Source organism: Palaemon carinicauda, chromosome 39, assembly GCF_036898095.1.
Source record: "Palaemon carinicauda isolate YSFRI2023 chromosome 39, ASM3689809v2, whole genome shotgun sequence".
Classification (NCBI taxonomy): Eukaryota; Metazoa; Arthropoda; class Malacostraca; order Decapoda; family Palaemonidae; genus Palaemon; species Palaemon carinicauda.
In genome coordinates this window covers 12,865,905-12,882,912 of record NC_090763.1, presented here as the reverse complement: position 1 = coordinate 12,882,912, position 17,008 = coordinate 12,865,905, and the positions used below count along the sequence as shown (strand labels likewise).

Below are 17,008 nucleotides of genomic sequence, written 5' to 3'. Positions count from 1 at the left end.
ACCATACGAAGAAGACTGCACAAACAGTTGGAAAATTCCTTTTTTGTGAAGAGAATATTGAAAATAAGAAAAGTGTACTACAACAAATGTGGATGAAAAGGGAAAAACTAGTGAAAATAAGGAACACACACAACTAAAAGACTCAGAGGAGCCGTTGCAAAGGCAAAGCCTAAACGTTAATGTTAATCTGATCTGATTTGATCTGGGCTGGGAATGAGAAACTACAAAGAATAGAGAATGGGGTATATAGGAAGATTTTAGGTGCCACTAAAAGCACAGCTAATACTGCTCTAAGAGGGGAGATAGGTGCATCTTCTATGAAAACAAGGGTGATGGATGGGAAGCTGCAGTACTTAAATCGTACCCTGAATGGAAAGAAGGAAATACTGAAAATAATTATCCAGGATATTCAAGAAAAAGAAGGAAGATGGTGGAAACAACCTGCAAAGTATTTGGAAGAATTAAGTTTAGGTATAAGACAAATAAGAAGAATGAACAAGGCAGAAATAAAAACGGAAACCAGAAAGTGGGATACTGAAAAGTGGAAAGAAGAAATAGAAAGTAAAGTGAGCCTAGAAATATATAGAACGTGGAAGAAAGAAATTAAGGAAGAGTTAATTTATGACAATACATTTGCTTCAGTGATATTTTTTAGAGCAAGAACTAATACGTTAAAACTAAATATTGTAAATAGACACAATGGAGGGAATGTAAACTGTAATTTTTGTGAAAATGAGGAGGAAGATTTGATACATTTTTTGTTATTTTGCCAGGAATATAGAAAAGAAAGGAATAAAGTAATTGAGCTACAACAACCATACGAGGAAGACCCAAAGAAAATAGTAGGATTATTTTTATTTAGTGAAACAAATATAGAAAAGAAAAAAGAAGTATTAAACATAATGTGGAAGAAAAGACAAAACAGTACAAGAAGATAAGCGTTAGAGGCGCCGTTGTAAAGGCTATGCCTCACCCCGGAACCTGAACCTGAACCTGAATGTGGACAGTGAAAAAGAAATCTGGAAGGATTAAAAAAGGACTTAAATCATTCAATAAGTTAACTTTTCCGTGTTCAGTTGTCACTTGTTGACTTGTCCTAGGTAGGCGTTTGTGAACCCCACGTGATCATTGACCCTTCATTGGAGGTCATGGGAATTTAGAACAAGAGAGCAAGGACATTGTATTCAGATTGCTCCTGGCAGAACAAATTAATTTATAGGCATATAGCTGAAGACAAATTGTTTGTAAAATCACAACTAAACAAGCTACCTAGGCCTATGCTCTGGCATGAAAAATCAAACGTAGTGTGGACGTTAAAAGGATGGTATAGGCCTAGTCTGGTTCACCAAGACCCAACAAAAGGATGGTATAATCCTAGTCTGGTTTACCAAGACCCAACAAAAGGATGGTATAGGCCTAGTCTGGTTCACCAAGACCCAACAAAAGGATGGTATAATCCTAGTCTGGTTCACCAAGACCCAACAAAAGGATGGTATAATCCTAGTCTGGTTCACCAAGACCCAACAAAAGGATGGTATAGGCCTAGTCTGGTTTACCAAGACCCAACAAAAGGATGGTATAGGCCTAGTCTGGTTCACCAAGACCCAACAAAAGGATGGTATAATCCTAGTCTGGTTTACCAAGACCCAACAAAAGGATGGTATAGGCCTAGTCTGGTTCACCAAGACCAAATTGGTAGCTATAATAGACTTCAACGCTTTGAGAATTTGGCAGATAGGCCTACCACTGTACTTGCCTTGGAGCACCCTATCCTACCTGAAGATGAACAAAGCCGATCGTCAAGACATGGAAAAGGTGGAGGCCTGGCTAAAACAGGTCTACTTAATGCTAGTGGCAGCAAAAGGTCAGTTGGTATGGGTGAAGGGTAAAATTATGTTTTAAGACAAGAACATTTCTGATTAAAAAATACACCTTAATTGATAGTACATAGTGTGCTCTTTATGAATGTGACCTCTATTTCCTCTGCAAATAAGCCATAATTCCGTTATCCCCCCCTTCCCAACGGACACATGTGGGAACCTGTCACTTTGGGGGTTTTGGGTGTGGAAAACATACTGGGGAAACGGTATATAATGGTAAAACAAGCCTTTTCTTTATACATTACCTTCTTGGATGTATAATAAACCGATGAAAAAATACGCTAATTATCTATATTCTATACTAACGGTACATTTTTCATTTATTTGTTGACATAATTAAAGGTAAATTTCATTGCAAACACACTATTTACTGTAGAAATAAGAGTGTGTTACATAACGAAAATGTAAATTTCAAGATTCATAGGCCACAAAACCTAATACGCCCCACCCCACCTAACCTAACCTAGTAGTTCCCAGGTCACAGACCTAGGCTGGGGGTTTGCCCCAGATCACAGACCTAGCAGGGGGTCAATCCTCCTGGACCCCCCTTCCCAGGTCACACACCCTAGAAGTAAATCACAAATAATGCCTTACCTTATTCCCTTTTTATGTACTAACACTGTAACTACAACGGGTTCATAAAAGTAAATTGCAAATAATGGCTTACCTTACATGCCGACATATGCGAACCGTAGGATGTAAATAAACTAATGAGAAATATCTCGGGAGCATAGAAGACCAATATTTTGTGTAATTTTTCTTGGATTTATTAGGCTCCCCAGAGAATAATGTATAGAGTAGAAAAGGTTATTTTTATCATTATTAATTGATTCCCCTGTAAATTTTCCCCACCCAAAACCCAGGGTTCCCACTGGGTAGCCTCCGTTAATGCAGGATATATAAGGGTAGGTTATATCTTATTAACTATTTAGTTGTGATGAAATAAAGGTTATTTTTGAAGAAAATATAAAACCCCATTTCTTTAATAGTGAGACTTTTCTCGTGTTGTTTTATTATAATACTAGCTAAGGGGGAGTGGGGAGTGGGTGAATGTTTTTGCCAATAAAACATTGCAATTGGTAGGACTATCTGGATACAAGGGCAAAGGTTTGTAAACAACCCTCAAGTTGCAAATGGGTTTCCGGGCCACAGTTGCAAGTTGCAAAAAGTGTACAATTTTGTGTTGGTGCCCATGGGCGGCCTGGTAATGAAGGGTTGCAGTGGCTGCAAAACGGTTGGTTTTGTGCCAGTTGAGAGGTGGTAGTGGGGATGGTCAAGAACCTGTATGAGGATCCGGTGAGAGGGGTCCATTGTGAAATAGGAAAACGGGTTTGTGCTGTAATTGGAATACAGACCTACGCTATTTATTAGGTGTAGTACTTTCGACGAAGTTAGGACGAGCCATTAAAGTTTAGCAAGAGTTGACTACCCATCCTGCTAATTAGTGGGGGGAAGGGGATAGTTCACTTACCCCTCCCACTCACACACTTGTGATTGAGCTCACTTTGTTTTTGGCTCGGATGGTGAACGGTCATTGCCGCTCTTCATCCTCACCAATTTTGGACTGCCTATTAATGCTTTTTGTGCCTTTTGCTTTTTCTTTTCAGTGTGTTTGTGTTGACTTCCGCTGAACTTGTGTACCTGCCCAGGACTTGAAGGCTGGCCCTGCGGTACCTTCGACAACGATCCACACACCCTTTGTCCCTTCTGCATAGGTCAACGGTGTGATAGTAGTAATACAGTAAGTGTAGTGAGTGTCGGGAGTGGTCTGCTTCCCAGTGGGAAAGGTTTGGGTGCCAGCAGAAGAAAAAATTGAGCAGGATTCTTCTCCTTTGAAGGTTTCTTCGAAACAGAAAAAACCCAAGGCTGCTTCTTCCGTTTCCCGACCTTCCTCCGAAGTTCCTGTTCGTTCGGTCTCTTCAGGGGTGGAGGAAGAAGACTTCGCTGCCAGTCCTACTTCAGAGGGGGAGCAGAAAGAGTCAGCATGCTTTCTGGTAAGTTCTGACTCTTATTAGGGTACTAAATGGGTTTACCGACCCAGAGATACCCCCACGATAGGGCAAAGATACGGTCCTAGATCGTGTCTTTGGCACCCAAAAGCCCTCAAAGGCCAGTGCAGCCTTGCCCTGGTCCCAAGGGGTGAAGAGTGCCCAGGCTAAGATTGCCCAACAGATCTCTGACTTCTCCTCTCATCGGTCGGGCTATTTGGTCAAGCTCCTCCCACCTACTCGCGTCCAGCAAAGGAGGTACTATGGGGTCTTGGACGATCCTCGTCCAGCTCTTCTGTTCCACCATTCTCTGGAAGAGCTAACCAAGGGGGTCTCTCTAGAAAGGCTCTCCAACCGTCGGGTCTCTTTCTCTGCAACAAAGATCCTCAACCAGGAGAAAGTCACAAAGTATGCCATGCAGGCTACTTTGTCACTTGATGTTAGGTTGGGCACCCTGGAAATCCTGGTACGGACCGAGGATTTTTCCACAGAAAGTACCAGGAAGGCTATGGAAACCTTCCTCCTCTCAGGCACTCGCACCATCGAGTTTCTTGCACACCAAGTCTCGAACTTGTGGGCAAACTCCATCTTGAAACGACGTGATGCATTGTCTGAGAGATTCCATCAGCAGGTCCTGAAGGCCGAGATCGCTAGACTCAGGAACTCCTCTCTAGAGGGATCCTCTATTCCAGCCTGAGGATGGGGAACATGTTGCAGAAAGATGGAGGAAGTCTCACCAAGACTCCCTCCTCCATAGTGCCTTGACATCCAGGCCCTACAAACCACCAGCTCCTTGGCAGTCCAATCTAGCCAATACCTCGACGAGCAAGACGACAGCGAAGCCAATGGTGTCTAAGAAGCCCTTTCTGACCAAGAACAAGAAAGGCACAAAGTCCTCCAGCAGGGGAGGAAAACTTCTTAGAGGTAGTGGCTGCGGCCGTAAATGTTGGTACAGTATAGGCACTCCCTCCACTTGTCCACCATTGGGGGATTGCCTGCGAAGTTGCTGGTACAGATGGAAGCAACTCGGGGCCAAACCCTGGACAGTCTCCGTGATTCAGTCATGGTATCGCGTCCCGTTCACGTCATCTCTCCCTCCCCTGATCAGGAATGGGATCAGCAAAGGGGCTTAGCCTTTCGGGCAAAAGTCCAGACCATGTTGAAGAAGGGCGCTCTCCAGAAAGTCCTTAACGAGTCTCAAGGCTTCCGTAGTCGATTTTTTCTTGTGAAAAAAGGTGTTTGGAAGCTGGTGACCAGTCATCGACCTCTTAGCTCTGAACGAGTTTGTCAAACAAACTCTGTTCAGCATGGAGACGGCAGACACAGTCAATACAACTTATACCTTTTCAAAATCCTGCTTATTCATTTCTCAGCTTTTCATCAATCTTTCTCTCTAGTCTCTTTAGGAGGAGCATACTATATATTTTCATGACAACTGACTTAAGTGTGATGCATCTGTACTTATTGCAATCAGTCAGATCTTTTCTTTTTGCCGTTTCCACCAATGCTCCTAATTCCCATTCATCAGGTTTTACCTCTTCATAGTATTAATTTTTCCTTTTTTCAGGGGAATCATTTGTTGGTGCATAGCAAACTATAATACACATATTGCACTGCTTTGATTTAAACTGCAAGTAACAATCTACAATTTACAGCTCCATTCTGCTAATGCCTCTCTGCTCTTGGTGTCATCATCATCCTACCCCTTCTCATTCAACTCCATCTGTTCTTCTTGATTAGATATATATATTGCATTGGTCTAAGATTTCTATACCAATCCCCTACAACGTGTTTCACTTAGGGCCAGTATATCCAAATTATATTTCGTAAAATCATTCTCCTCTTGCTGTAACTTTCCAATTACCAATTTTCAATTTCTCTATAGTATTTATAAACCGGGAGATTCTTAGCACCCCGCTATGCCCAGGATTGGGGGCCATTCTGTCATTTCCTCTTTCCATAGACTGACTAAATCTATGGCTAAATTCATCAAAGGATAGCAACTTCCTTGTGATGTGCAGTGCCTATATAACTAAAGCAAGTGACCCCTGCCCGTCCATACTGATTCCAACAAGGTCATCTTCCAGGCATTGAGAGTAGAAGCCAAAGAGACATCTTGTCTATCTCCTTAAACCTAATCCGTCACCTTGCTGCCAGTGACTTCATCGAGATTCTGGGGGGCATTTCCTCCACACCCAAAGTTTTTGTTACTTGACCAGGTTGTTCATCCGCTTATACTCGTATCATGTTAGCAAACAGATTGCTAAGATATACCGCCTAGCACTAGTCAAGTCTAAAGAGCAATGGTTTGATTTTGGAGTAACTTTCTCCTAGAAGAACTGCTTACTGCTGTATAGCTAAAGATTCTTTTCTACCCTTACAAAGTGGAAAGTAACCACTGAACAATTACAGTGCAGTAGTTGACTGCTTGAGTGAAGAAGAATTTTTGGTTTAGTGTTATTAGATATATGAGCAAATATAAGAATGTGTAAAAAATAGGCCAATATATTCAGTGTTCAGTATGTGTAGGCAAAAGAAAAGGAGCTGTAACCAGAAAGGGATCCAATGTGCTACAATCTGGCCAGTTACACTACCCAATAATACTGTAGAGGTAGTATCTCAATGGGTGGATGGTGCCCTGGCCAACGTACTACCTTAATAGCAGTAAAATAATAACAGTAACTACATTTTAATGTTTGCAAAAAGGCTAATCTGTTATGTGCATAGTAACATGGTAAAATTTTATCACCTAGATTTCTTGTCATTATACTGTAAATATTGTAGATAAGGATGTGGAAGCTATCTTTACCTTTTCAGTCTTCTAACATTCTTATCACATTTAAGCCTTATCATTAAGAGATTGATAAGTACTTTTTGTGAGAAAATCCATTTGTGTCTCCCTTGATTGGCTTTATGATTAAAACTTCACAAATGTTTCTTGATTTTGTTGAAGTTGCTTGAAAAAATATTTGAATTTCTCTTCAACTTTTCTCCAGTTCTTTTTGCAAATTAAATTACATAAACTTTTACTGATTAACAAGATATATTATTATTAATAATTTCATCATTACTGTTGTTATTCTTATTGAAAGTTAAGCTGCAACCCTAGCTGGTAAAGTAAAATGCTTAAAGATGTATTACAGGGAAAATAACTTGGGATGGAAAAATAAAAAGAAATAAAGAAATGAATATAAATAGAAATAGAATAACAATAATAAATTGAACATGACTGCATACATATAGAAGGATAGTAATGGTGGTTTTGAAAAATACAATAAAATATGATGTTAAAGGATAAGTAAAAGGTAACATATTGATAAACCCTTCGGCATCCTTCACCCTTTTGTTTCAGCAGTAGTAACGTCTCCTTGGATTTTGATATTGTGTAAATCAAAGTGCTTCATGATCCAATTGAAATATCCTTGACTAACAATAAATGGAGTGTTCTTTTCATTGGGATGTTTTTTAGGCACATTCTCAAACAAAAACTTGGTCTTCCTTTGAATATTCATTTTGCTTCTATGAATTTGTCCATGTGCCTGTTGATTTGTGTAAAGGGATAAGTGTTCCATTTTATTGTAGATTATGCCTCTCCACATTAACCCTTTTACCCCCAAGCTATTTGAAACTTTCCAACCCTTAACCCCCAGGCGTTTTTTTTTTTTTTCAAGCACATTTTGCTGTATATTTTTTTTTTAAATTGCTCTAACAGCCTTAATTTTTGTCATAGAGAGGTCAGGTTGGTCTCATTCTCTTGGAAAATGCCTGAAGTTTTTCAAGAAATTATCAAAAATATGCAAAAAAATGTAAATAGCAGTTTTTTGCAAGGACATACTGGTACGTCTATGGGAGTAAAGGGATGAGTTTTGTGAAACGTACTAGCACATCCTTTGGGGGTAAAAGAGTTAATTGTAGTTGAAGTTATTGAAAATAATATTGGGTACCATTGTCCCAGCCAGGCCTTTAGTATATGCCATGTTTAACACCTTATTACCCATTTCATATTTTTCAATATTAAACTTACCCGATAATCATGTAGCTGTCAACTCCGTTGCCCGACAGAATTCTATGGAGGGATACGCCAGCTATCACAATACTAGAAGGGGGTGTATTTACCAGCGCCACCTGTGGCCAGGTACTCAAGTACTTCTTGTTGACACCTCCTCAATTATTCCTCTGTCGTGCTTCCGGCAAGACGTTCTGGGATACGCTTATGTTCTTGGAGTATTTTCACGACTTTGGTGAAGTATTTCTCTTTGATTTCGGCTGTCGCTTTACTGGAAACTTCTATATTAGCTTAGTTAGCTTTTGGAATTAATTTGATTAATTTTGGTGACGAGAGAGTATGAACTCTCGTTCACTTTTCAATGGCCGACCCTTCCCTTAGACGGAAGTGTTGGTGTCTAAGAGAGTATAGACTCTCTTTCTTAATTTTGCTTAACAAAAGTTATAGATTTATTTTATATCTCTCTGCCTCTTATAGGCCTCTTCGATTAACTTCCTTTTATTATAAACTCATTAAAATTAATTTTTATATTTGTTTATATTCGACCTTCCTAATAGTAGGCGGTCTTTTACCGAAGTTAATAAACTTTGAGCCCGTCATTTCGGTTTTACCTGTTAACATATTATGCTATTTCCGCCACAGAGTTTGAAAGATTTTCTTTGACAGTCTCGTACTGTTTTCAAAGCTGAACTAACGTTTTGTTTTGTCTCTGCAGTTGTTGACGTTCAGAACGTTCAACTTGCACTCTATCGTTACGATAGAGAAAGAATGTTCACGGTTTCACGTTGCAGTAAGAGTAACCGTGTCTAGCGTTTTGTTCATTCTTTCTTAACTTAATGGTTTTGATCCTAATAAAGGAACTTTTCAGTTTTTTTCCTTTAACAATAATATGTTTTAACGATATATATGATTGGGCTCTTCTCTCAGGTTCTAAGTCAAGAGAGAGAGAGAGAGAGAGAGAGATAGAGACGGAGGGAGAAAGAGGATAAACGTTTCATTCAAGCCTGCCAGGCGTACGAGTAACGTCGTTATCGTTTTTTGCTCTTCTCCCTAGTCTCTTTAGGGGAAGAAACTAAACGTTTCTAGAGTGATCTAGTGTTTAGTCTCTTTCCAACCACTGAATTATCTTTCATTAGATTTTTCTGTTACATTGTAATTCTGTTTTCGCAATTACTAACTTTGAGAAAGGATAGAATTGCGTATTTCAGGTACAAACCACTTAAAGTTTCGAGTTCAGTGAAATAAGTGCAAACAGAAATCAAAGTGATAAGTGATTAGTGCGTGAGGGTACTTTTGTGCGCGCCAGTCGTCCTCCCAGTCCGGGACCTCTTGCAAGCTCCCAAGCCCAGGGGAGAAGCAATGTCGAAGGGCATAAGGGTTCAGCAGGCCTTGATCGGCGCACAGAAGTATTCTCGGTGGTTGTGGGCGTGTCTTACCGAGACCGTCACTCCCACCCGCAGACGATTGAGCCCTTATTTTGCTCGTCTGCAGAAGAGATTAGGGGAGAAAATAAAGGCAGAGTAACGCTGGTCTCAGGTCTCAAGACTTCTTAAACGTTAAGTCCAGACCTATGCCAGACGTACGAAGTTAAAGTTCACAACCCGAATGCAGTCATTGGGTTAGCTCTGACTCTCCTCAGTCTTCAGTTGATTACACTCCGCCTAAGAGGAGTAAGGTTCTGCCACAACAGATCTCTGCTGTTAAGGCTTTACCTCAGCAGAACTTAGTGTCTGCCGACCCCAAGTTAACTCTACTGCAGTCCATACAGTCACAACTTTCGGTCTTGATGCGTGAGTGTCGGGCTGAGAGTGTTGCACCTCCTCCTCCGCCTACACTCCCTCCACCTGTTCTCGCTCCGCCTGTGCTCGCCCAGCCTGCACCTGCTCCGCCTGTGCTCGCCCAGCCTGCACCTGCTCCGCCTGGTCGCAGCACCATCTGCCAGGCGTACGATGTTGTGAACTCTACTACAGTCCATGCAAGCACAGCTTTCGGACTTGATGAGTGAGTGTCGGGCTGAGAGTGTTGCTCCTCCGCCTCCGCCTACACTCCCTCCTCCTACACTCGCTCCGCCTGATCACAGTACCATCTGCCAGGCGTACGATGTTGTGGACTCTACTACAGTCCATGCAAGCACAGCTTTCGGACTTGATGAGTGAGTGTCGGGCTGAGAGTGTTGCTCCTCCGCCTCCGCCTACACTCCCTCCTCCTACACTCGCTCCGCCTGATCACAGTACCATCTGCCAGGCGTATGATGTTGTGGACTCTACTACAGTCCATGCAAGCACAGCTTTCGGACTTGATGCGTGAGTGTCGGGCTGAGAGTGTTGCTCCTCCGCCTCCGCCTACACTCCCTCCACCTACACTCGCTCCGCCTGATCGCAGTACCACCTGCCAGCAGTTCCACCTGCCAGGCGTACGATGTTGAGACACGTGCTGAGTTTGCTGTCCCCTGTGGTGTTCAGCCTCCGCCTTTCTTAAGGCAACCTTTACATTGGGATCAGGAGGATTATACCTCTCTTCCTCCGCCTCCACTTGCTGCTCCACCAGTGATGCAACACTCGGTTGAGGTACAACAACCTCTCCCGTCCATGAGTCAGTTTCCTCAGCTCTTGCTGCAGCGAGCTCAACCCTCCATAAGGCAAGCACCACAACACCTTAGCCTTGCGCCTCAGGAGCCTCAGCTTGCGAGACATTTACCTTGTTCTGCGCAGCCTCTTCCTCATCGCGCTCCGCTCACACCACAGGAACTGGAACTTGCTACTCCGCTTCCGCCAACCGCTCAGCAAGCGCAACCCTTGGGTTCAACCACTCATGCTAGGAGTCAGCCTCCTCCACCCATGCGCCTTCCTTCTGCTTGTCTTTTATTCAGCCTTTGCAGACTGAGCCTCAGGTGTTCCCTCATCGGAGTCTTGAAGAGGAAACCACACTATTGTTGTTCCAGCTCGTTCTGACTCTGCTGTTCAGCATACCATGGTTTAAACCCCATGCAAGCATGCATAAAGCACTCTAGCACTGGTCATGGAATTTCTGAGAAATGTTAAACGCCATGCACACGCTCTGCTTTCCTTTCAGCAGGCTCTGCTTACAGCAGGCTCTGCTTACTACATGCTCAGCATTCAGCATGCTCTGCATTCAGCATGCTCTGCATACAACATGCTCTGCATACAGCGTGCTCTGCATTCAGCATGCTCTGCATACAACATGCTCTACATACAGCATGCTCTGCATACAGCATACTCTGCATACATCATGCTCTGCATACCTTACCGCATGCTTCTCAACACATCTTGGGTTGTTGCCAACTCACTAGACTGTCAAGCAGTTTCATAACGTTGCCTTCTAGTCTGCTGCTTTGCACCAGTGAACCCTCACTCAGAGAACTTAGCTTTTCTAGGATAAGGTCCCTGTAGATGAGAAAGTTCTTTTCTTCCTCCTTCTGATATTCCCTTGAGGACTCTGTCATTTGGAGGGAGCCTTTAGCTGCATAACCTCTTATGGACTTTTATTTAAGCATAACATGCTTACAGGGAAGGTAATGGTTACACTTCAGCCGCTAATCCCGTCTGTTACCACACCTGCTCCCATAGACCTTGAGCTGTGTTGCATGACATGCAGTCCAAGCTTAGTCCTTGTTAGAGGATTTTTTGTTTACGGAGTCAATGTGTCACGGGGAAGACGTTCAACAACCAACAGAAGGGACTTGTTGTGACGCAGTGCGGCAACCTCAGCAACCCGTTAAGGAGTTGTCTGTACGACCCAGACAGTCTAGACAGATTCGGGTTGTCACTGTACTTCCTCGCTTGCCCATGATTGACAGTTTACAGACTGTGCAGCAGTATCATGATCTTGTGTCCGGCTCCGTCAGACGACTGGCTTTTAAGAGCTCCCTCAAGTCGTCGCTGTCTGGAGATTTTCAAATGGACTATGGATCTGACCAAGGAACTGGGCCTCCTGGTCAATTTTGAGGAGTCTCAGCTCGTTCCATCCCAGACCATTGTCTCCTTGGGTATGGATCTTCAGAGTCGAGCTTTTCGGACTTGTCCGTCGGCCCCAAGGATCTTCCAAGCCCTAGAATGCATCCAGAGCATGCTGAGAAGGAACCGATGCTTAGTCAGGCAGTGGATGAGTCTAACAGGGACACTTTCATCGCTGGCCCTGTTCATCGAGTTAGGGAGACTCCACCTCCGCCCCCTTCAGTATCATCTAGCTGCTCACTGGATAAAGGACATGACGCTAGAGACGGGCTCAGTTCCTGTTTCCGAAGAGATGAGGTCTACTCTAACGTGGTGGAAGAACAGCATTCTTCTCAAGGAAGGTCTACCTTTGGCTGTTCAGACCTCCGACCACCGTCTCTTCTCGGACGCATCGGACACGGGCTGGGGTGCGACACTGGACGGACAGGAATGCTCGGGAACATGGAATCAGGAGCAAAGGACACTTCACATCTATTGCAAGGAGTTGTTGGCAGTTCATTTGGCCTTGATAAACTTCAAGTCCCTCCAGCTTAACAAGGTGGTGGAGGTGAACTCCGACTACACCACAGCCTTGGCTTACATCTCCAAGCAGGGAGGGACTCATTCGAGGAAGTTGTTCGAGATCGCAAGGGACCTCCTCATTTGGTCAAAAGATCGAAAGCTCACGCTGGTAACGAGGCTCATTCAGGGCGATATGAATGTCATGGCAGATCGCCTCAGCCGGAAGGGTCAGGTCTTCCCCACAGAGTGGACCCTTCACAAGAATGTTTGCAGCAGACTTTGGGCCCTGTGGGGTCAGCCAACCATAGATCTATTCGCTACCTCGATGACCAAGAGGCTCCTCTTGTATTGTTCTCCGATTCCAGACCCAGCAGCAGTTCGCGTGGATGCCTTTCTGCTGGATTGGTCCCATCTCAACCTGTATGCATTCCCGCCGTTCAAGATTGTCAACAGGGTACTTCAGAAGTTCGCCTCTCACAAAGGGACACGGCTGACGTTGGTTGCTCCCCTCTGGCCCGCGAGAGAATGGTTCACTGAGGTACTGCAATGGCTGGTCGACGTTCCCAGGACTCTTCCTCCTAGAGTGGACCTTCTGCGTCAACCTCACGTAAAGAAGGTACACCCAACCTCCACGCTCTTCGTCTGACTGCCTTCAGACTATCGAAAGACTCTCAAGAGCTAGAGGCTTTTCGAAGGAGGCAGCCAGAGCGATTGCCAGAGCAAGGACGACATCCACTCTCAGAGTCTTTCAGTCTTAATGGGAAGTCTTCCGAAGCTGGTGCAAGACCAATGCAGTTTTCCTCAACCAGTACCAATGTAACCCAGATTGCTGACTTCCTGTTACATCTAAGGAACGTAAGATCCCTATCAGCTCCTACGATCAAGGGTTACAGAAGTTTGTTGGCAGCGGTTTTCCGCCACAGAGGCTTGGATCTTTCCTCCAACAAAGATCTACAGGACCTCCTTAGGTCTTTTGAGACCTCAAAGGAACGTCGGTTGTCCACTCCAGGCTGGAATCTAGACGTGGTCCTAAGGTTCCTAATGTCATCAGGATTTGAACCGCTCCAATCAGCCTCTTTTAAGGACCTCACATTAAAAACTCTTTTCCTCGTGTGCTTAGCAACAGGTAAAAGAGTAAGTGAGATCCACGCCTTCAGCAGGAACATAGGTTTCACATCTGAAACGGCTACATGTTCCTTGCAGCTCGGTTTTTTGGCTAAAAACGAGCTTCCTTCCCGTCCTTGGCCTAAGTCGTTCGAGATCCCAAGCCTGTCCAACATGGTGGGGAACGAACTGGAGAGAGTACTTTGCCCAGTTAGAGCTCTTAAGTACTATCTAAGAAGGTCAAAACCATTACGAGGACAATCAGAAGCCTTATGGTGTGCTATCAAGAAGCCTTCTCTACCAATGTCTAAGAACTCAGTTTCTTACTACATCAGGCTTCTGATTAGAGAAGCAAATTCTCATCTGAAGGAAGAAGACCTTGCTTTGCTGAAGGTAAGGACACATGAAGTGAGAGCTGTGGCTACTTCAGTGGCCTTCAAACAGAACCGTTCTCTGCAGAGTGTTATGGATGCAACCTATTGGAGAAACAAGTCAGTGTTCGCATCATTCTATCTCAAAGATGTCCAGTCTCTTTACGAGTACTGCTACACCCTGGGTCCATTCGTAGCAACGAATGCAGTAGTAGGCGAGGGCTCAGCCACTACATTCCCATAATCCCATAACTTTTTAACCTTTCTCTTGAATACTTTTTATGGGTTGTACGGTCGGCTAAGAAGCCTTCCACATCCTTGTTGATTTGGCGGGTGGTCAATTCTTTCTTGAGAAGCGCCAAGGTTAAAGGTTGTGATGAGGTCCTTTAGTATGGGTTGCAGCCCTGTATACTTTAGCACCTTTGAGTTGATTCAGCCTCCCAAGAGGAACGCTGCGCTCAGTAAGGAAGACGATCTTATTAAAGGCAGAGTAACGGTTCAAGTCGACTTCCTTACCAGGTACTTATTATTTCATTGTTATTGTGGATAACTGATTATATGAAATATGGGATACTTAGCTATCCTTTAATCTTGTACACTGGTTTTCACCCACCCCCCCTGGGTGTGAATCAGCTACATGATTATCGGGTAAGTTTAATATTGAAAAATGTTATTTTTATTAATAAAATAAATTTTTGAATATACTTACCCGATAATCATGATTTAATCGACCCTCCCTTCCTCCCCATAGAGAACCAGTGGACCGAGGAATAATTGAGGAGGTGTCAACAAGAAGTATTTGAGTACCTGGCCACAGGTGGCGCTGGTAAATACACCCCCTTCTAGTATTGTGATAGCTGGCGTATCCCTCCATAGAATTCTGTCGGGCAACGGAGTTGACAGCTACATGATTATCGGGTAAGTATATTCAAAAATTTATTTTATTAATAAAAATAACATTTTTCATCATGTCCAATTTGTCTTGCTTCCAAGAATCACTATCTTTAATATACTTGGAGACATTGAAAAGTTTGCTGAACCACGAAGGATTACAGTCTGGCCTCCTTATTCACTGGCGTTAGGTAACAGAGACTAGCGGGAAAAAGCAAGAATCTGCGAATACCTACTGCCCTAGGGTGGGTTAACTCCTAACCTACTAACTCACTGCCCACAATAACACATTAAGTACTGCCTCATTTTGTTTTTACTTGGTTTTTATCACAGTATAAGTATTGTGTTAATGACTGAACACATTTAAGTAAGTGTACAGGACATGTAAACATGTGTACAGTACTTTGTACACATTAAGACTAAGGTACATGTAACTCTTTATTGCCACACATACCTACACATATATACAGTACAGTACCAACAAAACACTGTTGTTCTTATCTGATAACACTCACTGATACTGTAATGTACAGTACATTACTATAGTTACAAGACAGCTTAATTAGCTAAGGTAAAACTCGTAAGTATTTGCTGTTTTCGGCAGATCGACTTGTCATTAAAACTTACCGTACATGTAGCCAATACTGTATCTATATACTTCTGTAAATTATGGCATTTTGTATATAATATTGTACAGTAGTTAATATAACAACATTTCAGTATTGTACTGAATATACTATTACTATAATAATTAAAAGAAAAACTATTACGGCACCACTAGCCGTTTATATACAAAGTTCTACGCAATAAGTCTAAAGCATGATACAACTCTCCGAGCCATCGACTGTTGGGTGCATGGTGTAGCGTAATGTACAGTACATTTTATAATAAGATCACTATAAGCACACTGTATATGTACAGGTTTTCTGCATCACTTTATTACATTACAATGCTATTCTACACAAAAAGGACCAAAGCAGGAGATTTGCAAGGAGTGACTATGCAAGACTGAGGCCAAGTGAGTGAGAGATGGGGTACAGTATTGTGCTGTGTGGAGAGGGAAACGTCTCAAAGTATGCTGAGTGCAAAGGATTGCAGTTGGTTTGAAATCATCGGGCCGGGAGAGTACTTATCGCAAAACTGCAAATCAGTGATTTTTATTTAATGTAATAGGTTATGCGGTTCTCTGTATCGTGAATGATCGAAATCATGAAGGAAGAACCTGCAAATAGGGAGGGCTGACTCAGTTTAGTACGTATGTACAAAACTGCAAAAACTTTTGAACCACTGAAATGTGGGTAGATAAGCGTAGTTGTCCTGGCTGAAGCACGCAAAAAGTTGTTAGCGCTGTGGTGCTGTGCATTTTGTTATAACATTTATCATTGTTTTAATTTTAAGATATAGTTTAGTCAACCCTTTAATTCTAGTTTAAGCACATTGTATTGTTATCAACCAATAATGAATTAATTGTTCGACTTTACAACGTAACAGCCAGTAACGCTTTGGTCAGGATAAAGGTACTGTTCTGTACCTTCAAGAGAATCAAAAAGTTGCCAGACGTAGCACATGTTTTCCTTCATACTTATGAGGTAATTAACAGGGTTAATTATATTTTTTGTTTATGCTATGTATACATTACCACTAGCCCTAGGTAAAGGTCAAGTGGTTACTCAGTGTGGCGGCTTGGGATGGAGATTGGCTACTGGCCGCAAGTAACTACAGACACCTCGTTATAAATTTTAACAGCAGAGTTCCAGCCAGGCTGAAAACATACTCTTATTAAAGGACTCAGGATTGTATAGTTTGGGAAAAATACTAATTACTTTTAAAATTTGTGATTTTTGACACAGGAATTAGATCTGTTTAATCATGTTTTCCCTACTTTTTTCAAGTATCCTTTTACCTCTAATAACTTTTTTTTCACTCTAAGCATAGTTAAGTTCTTCAAATATATTTGTTCCGTAACCGAAATACAAACCACGCTATTTACATTGGGTTTACTTTCGGCGTAGCTGAAATGACGAGCCAATAGTTTTTAACGAGGGTTAACTACCCCCGCGCTAGTTAGCGGGGGTAGGGGAAGGGGTAGCTTGCTACCCCTCCCCCCCACACACCGGTGATTTGCTTTACTTCACTTTTGGCTCCGTCGATGAACAGACGTGTCTGTCCATCGTCCTCGTTGACAGCCTTAATCTAGTTTTGCTTTTCCTTTCAGTTTGTGTGTGTGTTTGAAGTTGGCCTCACCCTTGGATGTTCATCATGCGCAAGTGCCCTGGTATTGCCGGTCGCCCTT

At 42.9% G+C, this 17,008-nt stretch overlaps 1 protein-coding gene across 3 annotated transcripts in view; it reads left to right on the top strand.

The window, feature by feature from the left end:
- LOC137631012 (uncharacterized oxidoreductase YjmC-like) overlaps nt 1-17,008 on the top strand; it is a 155,502-nt gene that overhangs the window by 73,221 nt on the left and 65,273 nt on the right. The window contains exon 1 of one of the 3 annotated variants that reach the window (XM_068362559.1): nt 1,667-1,864. The exons of the other annotated variants lie outside the window; for them this stretch is intronic. The gene's annotated coding sequence lies outside the window, so the exon portion shown is untranslated. Of the gene's footprint in view, nt 1-1,666; nt 1,865-17,008 lie in introns of those variants that run through there. 3 annotated transcript variants of the gene reach the window in all.